The sequence below is a fragment of the Scleropages formosus genome, chromosome 25 (genome assembly GCF_900964775.1).
Source record: "Scleropages formosus chromosome 25, fSclFor1.1, whole genome shotgun sequence".
Taxonomy (NCBI): domain Eukaryota; kingdom Metazoa; phylum Chordata; class Actinopteri; order Osteoglossiformes; family Osteoglossidae; genus Scleropages; species Scleropages formosus.
Window position 1 is genome coordinate 15,962,960 of NC_041830.1, and position 18,197 is coordinate 15,981,156.

The 18,197-nt window shown below is 43.4% G+C and overlaps 1 protein-coding gene across 2 annotated transcripts in view; it reads right to left on the reverse strand.

Annotated features, from left to right (window-relative positions):
- Positions 1-18,197, reverse strand: part of LOC108921745 (neuroligin-1-like) — a 190,186-nt gene that overhangs the window by 168,319 nt on the left and 3,670 nt on the right. For both annotated transcript variants that reach the window (XM_029249371.1, XM_029249370.1), the window contains exon 2: positions 10,585-10,656. The gene's annotated coding sequence lies outside the window, so the exon portion shown is untranslated. The remainder of the gene's footprint in view (positions 1-10,584; positions 10,657-18,197) is intronic.

Below are 18,197 nucleotides of genomic sequence, written 5' to 3' on the forward strand. Positions count from 1 at the left end.
GCGACACACTATTTTTACATAGATTCTAGATATCAAAGTATTTTTCCACAATTTTTCAAAAATGAACAAATGAAAGCCAAACTATTTGAAAAATTCCAATTTAAGTATTTAAACAAGTTTTCTAGCACATTACTCCCAAACACACAAAATAAAAACACTTTTTGAAATGCAAAATGGGAAGGAACCATTATCCTTTGCATGAGTCTCCTCACTCTTACTATGATCACTGGAATTTTATTCTTCCTAGCCATAGGATATTGGGCAAAATGAAACACAAACAGAATGAAATTTGTGCAAAATCTGCAAAACATCTTGATCATGCATAAGAAGGTTTTTTCAATTTATTTTAAAAGATTTAATGAATATCTTGTTTAAAATGATTACATCTATGATCTAGATCATACATTGTAACAATAGGTCAATAAACTGGAACTGGAATGACCAGTGAAACACCCACCTCCCACCCCCCAGGCCTCTTTTAGTCCAGTCATGTCAGGGTGAACAGAAATATTAGTCTTGCTCATCACCATATCATTACATCCCTGCTTGCTGGTACAAAGTGACAGCTGAAGATAACACTACATAATTAAAGTACAGCTTAACATATTAAGATCATTTTGTTTTGGCAGCCATGCTAATATGAAAGCATCTGAAATTTCATTTATTGAACATACTTGCATATTCCCCTTAAAACTGTGTTTGAAACAGGGACTCAATTAGCTATGATTATAGTGCAGTCTGATGTCTTTTTTTAGACCATTGACAACTGAAACATTTATTAGCATCTGCAGACCGCTGGTGCGATTTGGGTATCTGGGGGAGGGGGGGGGCTGTTTCTTTGAAGTGAGCAGCTAATCCAACCAAATTGACAAATTAGCCCAGGATGGAGCCTGGTCCCGTTCAAGCGCCCACCGCTGAGCCTCGGCAAGGCCCACAGAAACAGGAGCTTCTTATGGAGATGTGCTGCTGTCAAGGGTCTGCTTCACTGCTGAACCTGCCTTGCATCCCTTCATTTGTGTCATTCAGCCCATCTGTGTGGTGGGACACCCCAAAAATATTGTCCTCTTAAATCTCTTAATACACACAGTTCGGCATTGGCTCCAATCTTATGGGTTGGCACCAAGAAACCAGGAACCCAAGCCTCAAAGTGGGTGCGTGGAAAAAAATTTGTGGTACCTGTGATCTTAACTTGCCTGGCTGATGGCCATCTAAACATGTGGTGCACCAGTAGTGCACCTGGCAATGACCACACCCCAAAATGAAAGGTATGAAATGACCCTTCGGAAACAATGTAGATTCAAACCAACAAAGTATTACACACATTCTTTGTCCCAGTTGAAACTGACCGTAGTACATATACATGCCATGCCTCAACTGAGGATTGAACCTGGGACAGTGGGAAAGACCTATTCATCTATGTAATCTACGCCCCATCAGACCACAAGCTTGCGGTACAATGGGTAACATTTACATTGACTTATCTTGCCAATGCTTCTCTCCAAAATAAGTTCCGATGTTAAAAGTATTTACCATGATTTACCCATTAGTATAGTTGGTCATTTTTATTGTATCAAGGGTACTAGTGCAGAAGGTGTGACGACACACTTGTGTGTACATCGAGAGAAAAATAGAAAAGGCTGAAGACATATGAGGCTACAGTTTCCTAATGGAATTATCACTAGGTCACTGCATAAAGTCCGAGATCTTGGAAATAACGTGGTTTGTAACTTAATTGAATTCAGCCAAAGCTAAAAGATGTATAGCAGTAGTGAGCAACTAAAATTATGTATCTACAATGGATGGAAATCGCTGTACTGCTGGTATATATAGTTTAATTCATTGCCTAATCTTGTAGCGTAATTATATCATGCTATTTAATGTCCAGAGCGATTATGTTCGGCTAAAATTAAGGACCAAATTACACCTCTGTTTTTGCCATTCCGCTCTTTATGGATGGCTTCACATCTCCAAAGACGTGGAATATAGCAACTTGTCGGTCCAACAGTTTTATATTTGCATTTGTTTATTTTGCTATCATTTTTCAAAAGTGATTTGCAATGGTCACACTCTTCATTTTAAATTTAGTTACACAGAACAGTATATTTACACCAATTCATTTAACCAAAGCGACTTTCAATGTTAAGATAATTATTTACCCATTAATACATCAGGGTCATTTTGAGCATTTTAGGGTAAATTTCTTGTTCAAGGTACTACACCAGGAGGAAAGATTTGAACCTAGGACCTCAAATCACTATACCACCCGCTGTTTTACATCCCTTATCCAAAGGCTCAATTTAGCACAGGGCCTGGTGCATCCCAGCACAAATTTAGGACAAGTCCACCTTTCACTGCAGGCAGAAAACTTGTTCAGTCCTCTGAACACCATTTAAGGTACAGGAGCTCTTTGGCGGCATCTACAGTGATCTGTCAAGATCGGATGGGCAGACCAATTAAAAAGAATATAGAACATGGCGCAATCATTTGTGGAAACATGACAATTTTGTCACCTCTTAAAAGTTACGTGTTTAAGTACATTGTTTTCGTTCTTTTGTTTCCACCTCTGAATATCGGTAACTGCTAGAAACATATCACATCAGGTATGATTTGAAGTTCAAGTACAAATAGCAGGCACATGAGCGAGAAGCGCTGCTGCTGATGAATGGCCTGTCACTGGAAGCTTTTACATTACGTGGAACAACCTGAACGATAACTGTCCCCTCCCAAGGAATAACAATGATAGAAGGCATGCGTTAAAATTTATAAGATGCTAGACTACATTGGGACTGAACAGACTTTTAGAATTGAATATTTTTAAGAGATCGCTAAGGTCTCTGTTCTTCGTGTTCATGTCTGTCAGATGCGTCAGGAGGAGAAGGTTTAGTGCATTTTAGCATCTTGTTTTAGTCTTTATAGTCTGGCTTCAGCGCTGGATGTGTTGAAGTGCTGATGACGTTCCTTCCATTGACAAAGGCACCCAGGAGGCGTTTTACCGCTACTGTCGTCAATTTGAGCCCACCTGCAGATTTTTTTCCAAATCGATTAACAGAACAGCACTAGGTCAGAACAGCAGCATAAAAGAAGAGGGGAGAGAAAAAAAAAAATAAATAAAACTCTCCAGAGAGAAACTGCAAATACCTCCACATACACAGAACAAGAAGTTACAATATTTCCAAGGTGTGACCACATGTCACCAAGAAGATCCAAAAAGGGGTTCAAACATTCTGAATTTTGACTAAATTGTCATTCAGAACAATGTTAATTTTTCTAGAGGAAAAATGTTACACACTGGTCATCCAAGATACTGTATTCTCACAGAGGGACCACTGTGTGTAACAATACCATACATTTACCATTTCCATAGAAGTGGTCAGCCCAAGTTCCATAACTTCATAAAGAAAACAGAGAAATATATATGTGTGTGTGTGTGTGTATGTATGTATATAAAATAAAAATTAATTCCCCACTCGCCCCCTTTTGCGGGCGGTCATACTCCTTCAAGCTCGGGTCCTCTACCAGAGGCCTGGGAGCTTGAGGGTTCTGTGCAGTATCTTAGCTGTTCCTAGGAGCGCGCTCTTCTGGACAGAGATCTCGGATGTTGTTCCTAGGATCTGCTGGAGCCACTCTCCCAGCTTAGGGGTCACAGCCCCAAGTGTTCCGATTACCACGGGGACCACTCTTGCCTTCACCTTCCACATCTTTTCTAGCTCCTCTCTCAGTCCTTAGTATTTCTCAAGCTTCTCATGTTCTTTCTTTCTGATATTGCCATCGCTTGGGATGGCGACATCTATCACTACGGCTTTCTTCCTCCGTTTGTCCACAACTACTATGTCTGGTTGGTTAGCCATTACCAGTTTGTCAGTCTGGATCTGGAAGTACCACAGGATCTTAGCGTGGTCATTCTCGACCACCCTTGGGGGTGTATCCCACTTTGATCCTAGGACTTCCAGCCCATACTCGGCACAGATGTTCCTGTACACTCTGCCAGCCACTTGGTTATGGCGTTACGTGTATGCCTTATCTGCTAGCATCTTACACCCTGCTGTTATGTGCTGGATTGTCTCAGGGGCATCTTTGCACAGCCTGCACCCGGGGTCCTGCCTGGTGTGGTAGACCCCGGCCTCTATTGATCTTGTACTTAGAGCTTGTTCCTGTGCCTCTGTGCTGTCTTTCAGTTCAGCTTTGTCCAGCCACTGGCATGATTTTTCGATATCAGCCACTTCTTCAATCTGCCAGTGGTACATACCGTGTAAGAGTTTGTCCTTCCATGACGGTTCCTGTTCTTTCTCGTCCTCCTTCTTGGGTTTCTGCTGCCTGAGGTATTCACTAAGCATCTCATCAGTCGGGGCCATCTTCCTGATGTAGTCAAGGATCTTTGTTGTTTCATCCTGGATAGTGGCTCTGACGCTCACTAGTCCTTGGCCTCCTTCGTTCCGCTTAGTATACAGCCTCAGGGTGCTGGATTGGGGGTGAAACCCTCCATTCATTGTCAGGAGCTTCCTTGTCTTGATGTCAGTGGCTTCTATCTCCTCTTTTGGCAAGCTTATTATGCCAGTGGGGTATCTGATGACCGGTAGAGCGTAGGTGTTGATAGCCCGGACCTTGTTCTTCCATTCAGCCGACTTCTCAGGACTTGCCTTACTCTCTACAGGTATTTGGCGGTTGCTGCTTTCCTTGCGGCCTCTTCACGATTCCCATGCCCCTTGACGTACTTGTACCTGTCCTCAACATCTGCGATTTTGCCTTCTGGTAGTACAATCCCCTCAGTTCTGACTACCTTCCCTCTCTTAGTTACCATCCGGCTACACTCATCCAGTCCAAATGACATTCCGATGTCATTGCTGTAGATCAGGGAATCGATGTCTCGTTCACTCTTGGCATACAGCTTGATGTCATCCATGTAGAGAAGATGACTGATGTTTACTCCATTCCGTAGTCAGTATCCGTAGCCAGTCTTGGTGATGATCTGGCTGAGGGGGTTCAGGCCTATGCAGAACAGCAGTGGGGACAATGCATCTCCTTGGTAGATGCTGCACTTGATGGTGACTTGCGCAATTTGCTTGGAGTTGGCCCATTGAGTTCCTGATGAAGGCTCTTAGTGTCCTGTTGATCTTGTATAGTTCTAAGCATTCCAGGATCCATGAGTGAGGCATCAAGTCATAGGCTTTCTTGTAGTCAATCCAAGGGGTGCACAGGTTGGTCTGTCTGGTCTTGCAGTCTCGGGTGACTGTTCTGTGTACCAGTAGCTGGTGTTTTGCTCCTCTGGTGTTTCTACCAATTCTTTTCTGGGCCCCCCTCATGTATTGAGCCACATGCTTGTTCATCTTAGAGCAGCCTCCATGTTGTGCAGAGGCAGGTTATCGGGTGATAGTTGGATAGGACTGCTCCTTTCTGGGGGTCCTTCAGGATCAGGACTGTCCGGCCTTCTGTTAACCATTCAGGGTAGGTCCCATCCATTAGCAGCTGGTTCATTTGTGCTGCCAGGCGGCTCATGGAGTGCAGTTAGCTTCTTTAGCCAGAAGGCATGGATCATGTCAGGGTGCTATCCAGTTCTTCATACTTGAGACTCTTTCTTGGATGTCTGCCACTGTGATGGTTACTGGATCCTGTTCAGTCCCCTCTATCTCTCTTGTGTACCTCTTCAGGCAATTAGCCAAGGCTGAGAGTCTTTGTTTGGCAGTTTAAGGCCTCAGGTATAGACAGCTTGCTGTACTTCTTAGGCAGAGTCTTCATCACGCCTTTCTGCAGCTCCGATAGCTGGCTAACTTCCCTTCGTGCTGCCTTGATCTTAGCCTCTAGCCTTCTTTTCCATGGAGGATACTGCTTCTTATGCTTGGTATTCATCTTGTATCCAAGCATCTCAAGGATCACTGTTGCTGTGTTGTACATCAGCTGGTTGGTCTCAGTGATGGTCACAGTAGGGATTGTTCGTAGTGCTGCATTCATATCTTCTAGTAGACTTTCAGTAGGTACTCCACTTGGTCTTGGTAATTGGCCACAGGGGCTCTAGGTGTCCTTCTTAGCCATGCATTCAGCTTACAAGGGCTCATTGTTCATGGGGCTTGGTACCCAATCTTGGAGTGTGGGGATGATGATGATGATGATGATGATGATGATGATATCTCCTCCCTGACCCGTCCTGGCTCCCCCTTGCCGTAACATTTGAGTTGTACCTCATCAATCTCTAGTTGTGATAGTTGTTTCTTGCGGATGCTGGAATACTGAGCTACTAGTTGTTTAGGCGTTAGTCTTGATGTTGGGTTTCGAAGCATCCATAGGTCCCACATCCTCGTCATGTAACCCCTTTCACTGGGGTTACTTGTGTAGTAGCATTCCAACAGTTCCCTATTCTCGTCTCTTGTCCATGCATGCCTTGTTCTAGTTCCAGTAGCCCACCTATCGTCAGTATGTCCTGGTTCCCCAACATCTGGCGCAGACCTTGTTAATCCGGGCAACGTTTGAGCCGGCATGACTGTTTGTTTCACTCTCATATCAAAGGTAGGCAGAGCCAAGCACACACAGAGAGGAAGTGTGAATGCATACTTTCAAGCAGCACTATATGGACCAAGGGAGACAAATTAAGCTTCGTACCGAAGGGCTTTTAAGCAGTTTAACCAAAGTTGCTACAGTAAAAAAAATTCAGAAGAGCCTTAAATACAAAACTAGAACACTGGCAGCACAGAAGGGGAAAAAAAAAAAAAAAAAAAAAAAAAAAAGAGAAGCTGAACGGAAAAGGCCAGCTGTGTGCCGCTAAGTGGGAGTGTACCTTCAACGTGCTGCAGTTGGCAGGAGGTCCTTTCACACTTTGGCCGGGAGAGAACTTCACAATCAGCAGATCTGCGTCAAACCCGTCGCCTAAACGCATGTGTACCATATATAAACACAGCTGTAGGTCATCCATTACTGTTAGTATTTAATTGCTGAGCAGATGCTTCCATCTGAAGCATCTCAAATAGCTTCCCTTATTTACACTTCTCTCATTGAAACAGCTGCATGTTACACTGAATCCAGTTTAGGTTCTGATCCAGGGTACAATGGCAGGGCCTTTCCAAGGATATACCTGGAATTTACAGGACCAGTTTCCAGTGCCACCTGACTAAGATTCCCAGCAACCTGTCTCCTAATGGGGAATCTCCATTGGTCCCTCACTCTTGACAAGATTGCTTACATTCACATTTATTTTATTTAAAAACGACTGACATTCAGCCACTTGCATTTATTTACTGATTTATACAGCTGGGTCATTTACACTATATATTAGTTCAGGTCCAAAGACAGCAGCTCTAAGCAGTACACCCCCTGCTGGACCACATCGTACCCACTGGCAGCTGCCTCTTCCCATTCATTCAAGCAAACTCGCACATTGCCGGACACGTCCGACGACCACCAGGTTACGAAGGAAGACAGGCAGCACCAAAACCTTAGGAGGAGCCGCGGCACTCGGACTGACTTTGGAGTCGTGACACTGACGTGTGTCACAATGCGACCTGTCAATGTACAAAACTGACAAGCACACACGCCACCATCCCCCACCTCTCGACTGCTGCCACACTCAGTGTTTAGCATTTAAATGACTTAGACGAGGCACTCAGGAACACCAAAGGGCTCAAAACAAACAAACTGAGGATGTAAGTTATGTGGATATCAGAGGACCAGCGGCATCTTTAAGAGCAGCTCCGATAAGCACTTGCCTGGAACCTAATGTACAATAATCTCACGTCAAGGCCTTGCATTCAGAGCGTCCCTATCTCTCACATTTCCCAGAGTCCTGTGCTCCTTGGAGGCCTGTGCTCCTTGGAGGCCCGCAGATACGCCAACAGGCATGACAGGTAATGGTGCTTAATTGGAGGAAATGCCCGTCGGCTGTTCAGGCGAGCCGCTCCGCTGGTGTCAAGGATGCGGCCGGCGCCGGAGTAACCGGAAGTAACAGGCGCCGTGCATACGGCCGTGCTGACAACACGCAAATGGATGGAATTGTACCGGGGTAATGGATCAACGTTGAGGGAGACCTTTACAACAAATTAGTCACCAGAATGCAGAAAGAAACCCCTTTGTTCCTCCCAGTTGAACATCTCTCCTGCGGTTTGTCTCTCAGCCTTTTGTATTAATGGAGGGAGACGGAGCGGAATGAATATTCAACAGATACGCAAAACTAATTTAGACATTTCCTTCGTTGATTGATCAAAGCAGTACACAGCCTGCATTTCCCTGGAAATTTTTCCTAGTGTGGCAGTAAACTGAGCAGCAATTTTGGGAATGGTGGTGGGGGCTTTATTCATTATTAACAGTGTTTCTTATTTTCCCCTTTGACTAATATATATGTGTGTGTGTGTATATATGTATACATTTATATAAATTGAGGTACTCCACAGACAACAGGTAAAAAAAATTTGTAACGCTGGGCTTTTATTCTTTTCCTTTAATGCATTCACTTATTCTTTATACTTTGGTAAGAAAATGTCTATGTAAATTACTGCTGAATAGTTGCTTCATTATTTTCTGCACAAATAATCTTCCACGCAACCCATTTTGCACAGGAGACTTAAAGCACAACAGCGTCTGTAAAAACAATAGTCTTTTACTCTTTCACCAGGAAAGAGGAGAACAGGGCCCAGATTAGCACTCGACTCGCAATTCAGAAAATTGGAGACTAATAAGGGACGCACACAAGGTGAGGATCGCTTTGGAGTCTCTCCACACCTAGAACACATTTTCACAGAAAGGGAGAATGACTCTCCAGGAGGTTCTAAGCCCACTCGGTGTCCTCCCCTCCCCGACAGTGTTTTCTCTCCATCAGTTTCTGCACATCTCCTGATAGGAGTGAAATCCGCTGTAGATGGCAGCTCACCTGGCACCTTGGGGCCAAGTAGGCAGCAGATGGCGTAGTAGTTAGAGCCAGAGAGAAAAACTGCAACCTGGCTGCAGTACCCTCAATCAAAGTTCTTACCCTGAACTGATACAGTAAAAATTACCCTGCTCTATAAATGGGTGAATCACTATAAGCAGCTCATTTTAAGTCACTTAAAAGGGGAAAGAAACCAATGAATGGTTAAAATTGTTTTTTTTGAATCAGATATGCAACAAGGTAGAAGCTGTGTTGAATTTTTCATAGCTGTCAATAAGAAACTGGGTTCATGGTGGAAATGAGCCACGCCGGCTGTGTCAGTCACTGCAGGCAGAAGAGTCTACTAAGCAAAAAGTGAGAGCAAACTAGCAGGTCATGCATCTTGCTATGAGATACTGGCCTGGGGACAGGTTCCCACTGAGTGCATTTGTGTATCTGAACACAAGTGTGGTAAATGAGAGGTAAAAGCGCATTACAGCACTCGTCACCATGACAAGATGATTTCACCATCTCACACACACAAAACCATCATCTCAAAGGGTTGTCCACTTGGTCACTTAGGAAGCTGAGAGTCAGAGTTCAGGGTTGGGAACTAAATCATTCAAACCAGCTACTCTATACACACACACACACACACACACACACACACACACACACAATATTAGATATATCATCCTATAGTGTTTTTGGTTTGCCAAAACACATAAAAAGCTTCATCATCCTATTGTGGATTGCCTATATTCCCAGTATGAAACCCCGAGATGTTACATACTTCCTCCCACAAGAGTTTATGTATGTACTGTATGTGTGCCACACATTTTTATCCCATTACAATTTGTTCCAAGCCACCGTTTTGACAGAACGGTATTGATGAAATGTTAAGCTGTTGTTTTTAAAACATTTAAGAAATGCTCTTGTCTAAACAAAGGCTTTGCACCAGTTGCTGAATGGTAACACAACGGGCCTTTGGGATGCACATTACAGCCAATTTCACGACTTTAATTTGTGTTACATTTCGAGAGCAACATTGTCTCATTTCCCTCTTTGGTCTTAGATGAAAATCTGCAAATAATTTCCAAAAAGTGTCCTGGGCCAAACACTCATAATGGATCGTTTAAGGAAGGGGGGTAAACACATCACCGAGTCGTCATGCAACCCCATTGGGCCAATTTTTATTCGATGACACCGGCGATGGGCGTGCACCATCCCTCATTTTTTTCATTTCAGAATTTCAAACCAGCAATTTTCTCTCTCTCTCTTTTTTTTTTTTTTTTAAATTCCACCGGCTCAAAAAAATCACAAAATGTTATTCTCTCCGGGACCCAAGAAAGCAGCAACCTGTCCCTTTTCAGACAACGTGACGCACACATGCAGCAATAAAGCAATAGAACACTATTTAAGCGCTCGCTGCAGGGAAGCACACTGTATTACGATGAAAGAAGCAGAATATTGAATATGGATGGGAAGCAAAATGAAATCAATCTTAAAAAACGGGAAAGGAGTCTATGAAATATTCACAAGAGAGAAAACAACATCAATCGTAAAGTAGGGGGTTCCTTTTTTTTTAAGAGGGTATTGAAAGTAAACAATGTGCTGGTGAAGAGGTGGGGAGATTCAGCAACTTCAGTAGAGAGGCAGCAGAATGTGAAAGACACACGTTGAGGGATGTGTATCTGTAACAAAAAGGACTATAAAGGGGATGGATGGCACAAGGGAAGGGGGGGCAACAGCAGACCTACCCGACTCCGTACAAAGGAAGATGGGTGAAGAGAGGCGAAGCCCTCGGGGGTCTGACCTCTGGGGTCTGCTACCTGCCAAGAAGAAAGGGTCAATGACAAACTCCTGACATTCCACCTTAGAGAACTAATGGAAAGCCAGAACCTTTCGAGAGGGGAGATGTGGGGCAGGGGGAGGGAGCAATTGGTCAGCAGATAGTCACAGCAGAGGGCAAAAGACTTTGTTTGTATTAACTAGGAAGCAGTGCATAATCTTATGACAAAACCATGTTTAACCCCAGCAGTTAACCAACTGTCAATAGGAAAGTTATAATATTAACTTCAATCAATTTTGGAACATCTGGTCAGTTTTTTGGGAGCTCTTGAGCATGTCCTACATAGCCGCCCCTGTTAAATATCACAAACGTTTTACTTGCATCTGTATATATTACCATTTTTAAGTAAATGGATGTCTCTCTTGCTGTGACTTGAATCTGTCTGATCAATCGATAGGTAGACAGACACAGGTGTGCATCTCCACTTAACGCTAGGCTCAATGACTGTTGCCATATAGGGGTCTTAGTGACTTCAATGTGTCTCTCCTCAAAGAACCCGAAGTGGCTCAAGACCAGACACCATAAGGAAAGTGTTTCCTGTGCAAGTTGACCGTTTCCAGATCCCGGCTCTATGGTTCGAGACCTCCGTGACTGACAGTAGGGTCTGCACAGGGCTTGCTGAGAAATCCACTCCTGGGAGATTTCACCGGTCCAGGGGTGGAATAAGTGCGCAAACCACCAAAATCCCGAATTATGCGTCACAATAAGCAAAGCTCTGTTCTGAATATTCATGATGGTAGAAAAGGTCTCTTAGTACGTGTGGCAGGGAGAGAGAGAAAGTGAGAGTTTGGAGAAGTGAGCAGGAACGTGTGAAAGAAGCCGTGCTAGAGGAAGTGGCAAATTATGCAGCTTTTCTGCTTGCAGAGGTGAATATCGCCAGATGCATTGTGCTTTTATCGTGTTGTTATTCTCAATAGCATCACTGGTGCAGAGAAGAAAATATGATTGAGACTGAACATGTTGCTAAAAGTAATCAAACCAGGTACTTGTCACTTGGAAGAGATAAAGACCTTGCCAAATGTTCAGATATGTAAAATGAGCCAAGGGGGAGGGGGGAAAAAAAAAAAAAAAAAATTCAACTTTAACAGTAATTTCATCTTTTCAGATGAAACAAGCCACACAAAAAGGTTACAGTGAGGCCACGGTCACTTTAACAGCAGGTGGTGTAGCGATTAGAGCAGTTCTCCTAGAAGAGTGGAGCCTTGGTTCAAATCCTCACTTGTAATCCTGGCTCCTGTTGTACTTCCCTTGATCAAGGCACTTATCAAGAGTTAATAGTGTAAAAATTACCTTGCTGTATAAATGGGTAAATCACCACAAAGCTGACATCTCTTCAATAACTTTGCACAAAAGCCTCAGATTAATACTAAAAAAATAAGAGTAAAAAAGGTGATGCTTTTTTTTTTTTTTTTCCCCCCTTTACATGTCTCAACAGCCATTTACAGCTGGTAATCTGAGCACCTTTTTACACTTATAACATCCCACAATCCCCAGATGATAGGCATCAGTCGGCACTGTCACGATGAAAGAGGCACTTGTCCACGTCCAACCCCTGCTGAGCTCCACACCGTGTGAGGAATGATTTATAAAATTGCCGTGTAAACAAATGCTTTTTTAATTAGCTTTTAAACCTGCGTGTTTAAAGACTTACTGCCAGGCGTAAATTATGCTCCGGTTCTCTTTATCGGAGGCCTGCAGACACATGGAGCTAACGGAAGACAGAGCGGAGACCTTTGGAGGGAAGGTGGGCCGATAAGAGGATCTGTCCAGGGCAATACGGCAAATGCAGAAAGGCACAAAAAGGGCAGGGGGCAACAGCTAGAGAGAAACAGAAATGTCAGCCTTCCTTCCGGCACGCTTTACTCCCAGAATCCCGTTAAGGCATTTGCACATCGGTGGTATATATAGATTTATCCAAATTTGGTTTAGAGCGAAGTGAAAGTTAACCAGCCTCCTCCTCACAAATCCAGACCTGCGACCAATGTTGCTCTTTCAAAGAGCGCCACTCAAAGCTTTTATTGAACAGCTTTGTTCAAGTGACACCTCCATTCCATAATTAGCTTTATTTGAACATTAGCTGTTCTTAGATAGTCAAGGGAAGGGTGGGAAATTGCTGAAAAAATAAATCTTGAGTCACTGAGATTGCAGGTATCCATTTCACAGTTGACTAAATCAGACCCCCTGGGGAGGCTCAACCCTAATTACATTAAGAAAAATCATATGCAACATTCAATCCCTTTTTCATTTCCTGTTAAATTTCCCCTAATTAAATTCCCATTGATTCTCTTCTGGCCAGCCAGTCCTCACTTTAGGACACAAGTTCTCCAGCGTATGGCACACTGCTTCAAACAATTCTGCCCAGAACATTTGTAAAGTTATTAATATATACTATGCCTACCAGAAATACCACAAATTTTATCACATAACGATAAAATCACATAACATCAGCACACACATTCAAACACACACTGCACCTAAACACAATAAAATTTTTAAATTCAGACATTTAAGATTCAGTATGACAGCTATCATTCTTACATGTGCGGCCCTCTGACCAGTTGAATACAATCATTATGGGACCCTGGCCAAAAAACACTGGACATCCCTCTTTAGCACATATCTGGTAACAGTTTCCTTGTCTGTACTCATATGAGACTATGGATTTTTAAAACAAAATCATTTGGCGTGTAGATTTGACCAGAATCTCTCTGTGAAGGAGATCAGGTGGTGGTGGGAGCATAAGGCACAGGGCACTATGTGATTTGATGTCATACTGTGATGTTATGTGATGGCTGATGGTGGTGGGGGTCATCATAGTTAGTGGTGGTCAATGTGATGTGGGTCACCACACATTCCACAAAAGCTTCAACCCCAGCTGATCCCAGTAAAAACTGCGATGGAAGCAGTCTTTAGTCAACAAAGCTTTGAAAAACCTACAAAGGAGGCAACCCACAGGGGGTTCAGCTCCCTCTGGCATTTTCGACAGCAACATAAGGTGAACCTTCTTCAGCTCCGTTTTTGTCCTTGTGAAAACGTGCATCTCAACAGCCCAATTAAAACACTCAAACAAATGGGTTTAATTAAACCTTCCACATGAGGCCAGGTCACTTGCACACATAGCATCTACTCTGACATCTACTTCTGTACAGTTCCCAATAAGTCCAATAATGTGCATCGCGGAGAGATGGTTTTTAGGGGCAGAGTAATTAACAGACGCAACACATCATGAAATAATATAGAAATAACCTTGTTCTCAGGGGGGTATAGTCATTCACAGCTGCATTTCTCAGACTCACAGGATGGAAGTTCCCATCTCATTTTCTTTTACATTCTTTCTGTCCGCTTGCTTTGCAACAACACAAATTCCAGCACTGTTGGCACAAAAGGAAACTCTGATCACAGTTTGAGCCCTGGGGAGCTGGTACTACAAATGACCTCTGGCTGGTGTTGTGGGAGAAGGTGAAGGTGTCCAAGAGTGCTGTACAGGTAACGAGATGGAAAGAGTTAAGGTTAGGGCCTCTTCTCTTGCCCTGATCAGAGGTGAGTGCTGTTTGTATTGTCCGGAGCATAATTTACAGCTGGCACACACAGTCACCCTTAGCAGTCCACACTTCCGTGATTTATTACATTGCCGAGTGAGAGGAACTATCTGAGACAAGCGCACCCTACAAAGTGCAAGTCATTATATGAACAAGGTAATTCCAGAGTTACTATCCTTTATTACACCAGTACTGACACTATGAACAGTAAGGGGAAACCTGTGATTTGCACATATCTTATTGCAGGCATTCTTAGGAAAAAGGATTAATATTTGAAGTGTTCTTGGAAAATAACATTGTATTGTCAAATGATGTACATAAAAGTATCTGGAGGGAATACAAATCATCCCCAGCGATAATAAAATTACGGTGCGGTATGTGAATTTTACACATCGATGGCCAATACCTCCCATCTTATTTTTAAAAAGCAGCATCCGTATTTTTCCAGCGACAGATTCAGTTATTTGTACGAAAAGAAGCCGAATGCGCCGTGTTGCCTTACAGCCTTCAGCTTGAACTTCCACCCCCCACGATGCGAGCGCCTGCTTACACTTGCAGATTACAGCTTCTGACACTTGGCACCTAATAAGAGCGCACTCGTAAGCAGCAATTACAAAAGGAAATTACGTTTTCATGCTTGTAAACATCTCCATCAGACCACACACACACACACACAACCCCGAACGCTGGTGCACTTGAACATGCAGCTTGTCTCCACATCCTGAGGGACTGCATTTACACTGGAATAACTATGAGAACACCAGTAATCACAGGAAGTCACAGCAGATGCCTTCTGCTCATGGAGGGGGGGGGACAAATCACCCCCCTAGAATATTTGATACACACAGCCTGCAATAAATATTGTACCCCTCAGTGCTGCTGTGTATGTATGTTTTATTTATTATTCCCACATACTTTCTTTGTCGGAAAGGCCAGTTCCAGCATACTGGACACACATTTCAGACAGAGGACTTTATATTATGGTACTTTTCTACATTATTAGACTCCTCAAGGTGCCATGAGGACCTGTTCATCTCTTCCAACTGTTTCCCAGCCACTGCCTCAATAAATGCTATGTAGCTCCACACGTCCTTCACTGAAACAAAGCAATAAAACTAGTGCCGCATTTTAACAGCTAATGAAACATATATATTCTACATTTGTTACAAGAACCGTATTAATCGGAACGAGAGCTTTGTTTCTCTGTCCCCCCAAATAATTATAAAACTCACACAGAAATAATTCTAAGTAATACATGAGAAGATGGAAGAGCAGAACTCATTCATGACTTCAGTGGTGTCAAGGAAAACTGAAGGCTCCGCAGTAACGTTACTTATAATTTCTGTAATATATGCAAAATTTATGTATGTACTGATGCAAAAAAGGAGACAATAAAGGGAGGTTCAGTTTAGGATCATCCATAATACACCACCCCCTCTGGCAGAGACTTTTGTAGAAGCAACAAGACACATCAGCACTGACAACTGTATCAAAGCACTTTATGAATATTACATAATTTTATGACCACGACAACATCACAGATTGGAGGAGAACCTCTGGCCTGACATGATATTAGCGTGTTGGCCTGCGGCATGAGTGCGTGCAGTGTGTGTCCAGCATCCATCCAAGCCCTGAGCACCGGGCACTTTTACTATTAATTATTTTTTAAATATTCAGCGCTGGGGTCGGGATCCAAAAATAGCGAGAGGATGCTCGCGGGAGCAAAATGTGTCCAGATCCCGGGCGCCTGAGTGGCTCGCTCGTCTACGCAGTTTTCCAGCGCATGTTAATGTCTTTAGGTGTGTGTGTGCGTGCATGCTGGAGAGGTTTCATGCCCAGTCTGTCTCATCATTTCTGCCACCCCCTACTTCGCACCATCAACTGACAAAAGCCTGGAATGTGGAGCTTCTCCTCCCCACACTTTCAGCTTTTTGTCGCCACACATTCAAAGCAACAAAAAAAAAAAAAAAAAAAAAAGTGACCTTATTAATCCAGCACATCTGGAATATTCATATGTTCTTTTCAGCATTTCAGGAGCACCAGTAAACACAGCATAAACATTTATACACAGATATTCAGCAAAACTACATTTATCATAAAGGCTTATGATTAACAGAGATATGTCAGAGGTCCAACAGTTGAAGGCTGATTGTTATCATATTAAGTATAACAAGAAAACCATATTTAAGTGTTGAAAATTATCTGGAGTAACAAGGCTAGCAGTAGCACTGATGGTACTCTCTAAAAGCTCTCCATGGGCTTACCATGAAACTGGGCCCCAAAAGTTTAATATAATAATATAATTGGAGGAATTATGCACAGAAAACCTTAACGTTATACCTGAATTATATGATTAAAACGATAAAATCATTTTCTACCTCACAACAGCCTTTGCTTGTTCACAGACTCACGTTTAGTTTATGTTGCAGCAATATGAGATGCCAGCAATTTCATGTGTGGAAAATGCAACTATCATCATCATCCTCATAATTATTATTACCACCATAGTATTAGTGGGGAAGTGAAGACCGCACATTTGGAGCAGCACATCTGAGAGTTTTGTTACATCAAAAATGGAATACACACACACTACATTTGGATAAATAGGCTCCAGTCTGCAGTGGGTGTGTGAGGATCGAGGCCCCCCGGGGCCCAGCAGCTCTCCAACACGCCGCATCTCTGAAGGTTTCAAAGAGCGAAGCGGCGCTTCTCAAAACGCTGGGCTGGTCTCAGACCGCCCTCAAAACACGCCAGCTTCCCTCCCACATCCTTGTCATCCTGACACGCTTGATCTTTTCTCGCGGCTGTACGGCAGCCTGCGATTCCATTCACGAGGGGTATTCGAACCTGCTGCTGCTCGCGGACTGCGACGCCTCCACCAGGACCAACCGAGAAGCTCAACAAGACATTTGCACCATGGTTCACCACCCAGCGGTGCAGATACAGGTTCAGCTCAAACTGTCTTTGTTCATAGCAGGAGGGTGGAGCACACCTACAATTTTATTTTTTATATTTTAACTTTCTTCATGCTCCATTATTTGACCCCTTTGACCCCAGTGGTATGGAATGTGAGGTTTTACACTAAACTACTTGCAACGATTTACCCATTTACACAACAGGGGAATTTTTCTCTCTATCAGTTCAGGGTAAGTAGCTTCATCAGCGGTACTACAGCAGGAGGTGGTATTCAAACCCCAGGACCTTCTGACTGCAGGGCAAAGGTTCAAGACAACAGTGGTAGACATCCACCATTTAAATAAATTGATGGGATTTCTGGTATGAAATTCGACTGCTTGATTATACATTTCAGAAGTTATTGGTTATTTTTTTTAAACTTCCTTGCATTAGTCTACAGGTTTTTTTGTAGTGCAAAACATAATAGTGATGACTAGCGCAAAGAGTGGCATGCAAAACAAAACTATTCTCCAACAGTGTGATCAAACTCATTCAACGTGCGCGTGCACACACATTTTATAGAACCATTTGAAGCTTCTTGTGCTTTGCTGCTCCAACATGCTACCGGCTACAGGAAGGAAATGGGTGGTGGGTGGGGTGAGGTGAGCTGTCCACTTTTAAGCAACCTCACTCAAAGACACTAAGTATGAATTTTTTGTTTTATAACAATAGGATACCACATCGTTCAAGCAGCGGACGAGAGTTAATTACAAAAGTCACTCGTCTGTTATTGCTGCGTTCAGTCGCTGCTGTCTCCCGACAGGCGTCGGCGCCGCTTTCAAGACCATCTCCAGAGCGACTCCTGTTTTATTCACACTTCATACAGATGATTAGGGAAAACACAAGCCTTGGAAGACTCGTCGTTAATTATTCAGGTGACAGTGTCAGTGTGGGGAGACATGGCGCGGAGGAGACCCTCGGAGCCACTCGGCTCAGTCGCGGCACTGGGACGTCGTCTATGGACTTTAATTTTGAAGAAGAAGAAAAAGCTCGTAGAACATTTCTGCAGAGCAAAGAACATCAAGAG